Source organism: Rhinopithecus roxellana, chromosome 18, assembly GCF_007565055.1.
Source record: "Rhinopithecus roxellana isolate Shanxi Qingling chromosome 18, ASM756505v1, whole genome shotgun sequence".
Classification (NCBI taxonomy): domain Eukaryota; kingdom Metazoa; phylum Chordata; class Mammalia; order Primates; family Cercopithecidae; genus Rhinopithecus; species Rhinopithecus roxellana.
The window spans coordinates 2,317,046-2,320,157 of NC_044566.1; the positions used below are offsets into that span (position 1 = coordinate 2,317,046).

Below are 3,112 nucleotides of genomic sequence, written 5' to 3' on the forward strand. Positions count from 1 at the left end.
CATTTTACGGAGCACTGATTGGTGTGTTTTTACAGTGTGCTGATTGGTGCATTTACAAACTTTTAGCTAGACACAGAGTGCTGATTGGCACGTTTACAGACCTTTAGCTAGACACAGAGTGCTGATTGGTGTGTTTACAATCCTTTAGCTAGACAGAAAAGTTCTCCAAGCGCCCACTCGACCCAGGAAGTCCAACTGACTTCGCCTCTCAATATTATATCCCCTAGCCAATCAAAAACGTTTAGGGTGCCAGATATGGTAGCTCACTCCTGTAATCCCAGCATTTTGGGAGGCTGAGGCTGGCAAATTGCTTGGTCTCAGGAGTTTTAGACCAGCCTGGGCAACATGACAAAACCCTGTCTCAAAAATAGAAAACAAAAGTTCCAGGGTGTGATGGCCTGTGCCTGTAGTCTGGCTACTTGGGGGTAGAGGACTGAGGTGAGGGTTTCTTTTGAGGCCCAGAAGTCGAGGCTGAAGTGAACTGTGGTTATGCTACTGCACTCCAGCCTGGGCAACAAAGTGAGACCCAGTCTCAAAAAAAAAAAAAAAAAAAAAAAAAAAAAAAGGTTTAGGATACTATTATTTCCTAAATTTAATTATGAACTGAATGCCTTGGAAAATTCATCTGAATTGACTAAAACATGATAATTTTATATTTTTAAATGTATTTTTACTATTTTCATCCTTATTAGATTATTTCCTAGCTGCTTTCAAATTAGCAATCATAATTCTCAAAAACAAATGTAAGTCATCAAAAGGTAGGCATGTCAGCATTAAACCTGTTATTTTTAGGATAAGATCCATTTTCCATGAAGTTTGTTTTATTGCTTCCTAGTTCTCTGTGCAGAAATGTGCTCCGGGAGGCCTGCCCTGCTCCGCCCAGCTGTAAATCTGCTGCGCGTTTCCCTCACCAGCTACTGCTTCCTCCTGGGCCTCCCGGTAATCACCAGCCAGGAGGCAGAACCTGGCCTCCCTTAATCCTGAATAGGCATGCAGGGTTATATGCTAGACACAAAGGAAGCCGCAGCTAGCAGAAGGCGAGCCGACAAGAACAGGGAAATGGTTCCGCCGTCATATCCCCTGGAATCTCTGTGCCTTGGTGTCTGTTGGTAAAGACAGACTGTCCTAGATCTCCAAGGTTTCTTGAAAAACTAAAATCCATTATTGTTTAGTGCCTTCTAGAAGTTGCCTAGGAAACACTTTTTCTTAGAAAAATATTCATAAACAGACCTGGAATGAATCCTTCTCGCTGTACGTAAACTGAGACAGGATCAACTCTATGACTGTGGCAGGGAGAAGCCACACGTGGAGTCACACTGTCAGGATCCAGGATCGGTAGGAAACAGGCTCTGTGCCCTGCTCTGGCACCAGCCAGGCTGGCCCTTATCTGAATCCATTCCAAATGCTTGACGTTACCTTAACCCACAGAACTCAGAATTAGATATAATAGGCAAGGCAAATGCTCACTATTAATGATACAAGATAAACCCTGATAAGGATAATAAAATTAGAAGTTATCTGTGATTAGCTTGAAACAAAACTTCGCTGCCTTAAAAACACTTTCTTTTCCCATATCTATACCATTTTCTCCCACGGTAATTTCAAATCATGACCTTTTATTTGGAATTTGAGCTCTTTACTTTCCCCCTCTAAATGAACTCTCCTTAGAAACATTAATTATCTTTGAAAGTATAATTTCAGTAGCAGCAAAAGAATTCACTGTAATTTAAAAATTCAAGTATTGGTTATTTCTATATTTTGCTAATACAACTAACGCTGTCATAAGCACCCTTGTGATAACCCCTTGCTTCAAGACTGTTGCGTTAAATTACCACAATTTCTTTTTCTTTTTCTTTTTTTGTAATTCATGCATTCAGATCTTAATCAGATTGCAAGTTTTTCAGCCTCGGAACCATATCATCACAGTGACTAGCCAAGTGTAAAGGGGATCCCGGAGAAACTCCGACCCGCCTGCGCGCTGGGAGAATGGGGTGGAGTCACGAAGTTCACGCGCTTTGCAGAGGGGCGGAGCCTCGCCTCTCCTGATCCTGGATAGTACCTGGGGTTCTGTCGCTGAGGCGGGAAAACCGGCTAGCGGGACTGTTGCTTTGCTGAGAGTCCGTTTCCCCTTTTTTCCTTTTGGCCCAATAAATTCCATTTTTTCTCACCCTTCAAAGTGTCTGTGACCCTAATCTCTCATGGCCGTGTGACAAGGGCCCTAAAGAGAAAGTCCTACCACAATAGCTTTCATAGGATCATATCAGTCTTAAGCTGTAGTTTATAATGGACGCCTCTCAGGAAGGTGTCCCTCAATAACGTGAACATTTTTAAAATGAAAAAATTGATTGTAGAGGGTCCACCTATGAAATGAGCACGTATTAGGGCAGACCTAGAAAATCAACGTGAAGAAACAGAGCAGCTGGCATGTCTACAAAACTCAACTTGAACATAGTGGGAGATGTTAGCATAACCGAAGAAAACCGCTGTCAGCAGTTTGGGAGGGAAGGACTGGGTCTGAACATACAGACAAATTATAGCAAGAACCACCAAGGTGGACGTTGCTTACCCAGTGCTCATGGAGTCAGAGCTGTCTTCACAGGCTCCAAAGTATTCTTCCCCTGAGCAAAGCCATCTCTATTGTCGGATGCAGAAGCCCCAGCCAGGGCCCAGGAGACGCTGGATTCTTCTAACTCCTGCAGGTCTTCGAGACCTCTTCCAACTGTGATTGGGTGTCCCGTGTAAGTGCCCAGGGGAGAGAAAGCTCGGTTATTGTGACTTTCAGTCTGCTGGACTTTGTAAAGTGATTTCTCATTGAATTTAAGAAATAACACACAGTTATTCAATTAGCAAAGCTTTAACGTGCAGCAGCTGTTCACCAGATCTTATGCCAGGCCCTGAGGATAAAAGGACGAACAAGATAGCCCCTACCCTCAGGGAGCTTCCAGTCCAAAGAAACCCAGGAGGCTCAACTCAATGTGATGATTTCTGTGACGTGGTTAAGTCCAGGGGGCCATAAAAAGAGGGGCCTCTAACCAGGCCTGGGGCAGGTGAGCACTGGAGAAAGTTTCTAAGAAGAGACAGCATATCTGGATGAAAACACGCAGAAGAGTGT

General features: G+C 43.7%; 1 long non-coding RNA gene across 1 annotated transcript; it reads left to right on the forward strand.

Annotated features, from left to right (window-relative positions):
- The first annotated feature begins 1,222 nt into the window (after positions 1-1,222).
- On the forward strand, positions 1,223-2,176 carry LOC104679245. The gene is made up of 2 exons (XR_750299.2): positions 1,223-1,335; positions 1,878-2,176. It is a non-coding gene; the product is annotated as an uncharacterized LOC104679245 (long non-coding RNA).
- Positions 2,177-3,112: the final 936 nt, after the last annotated feature.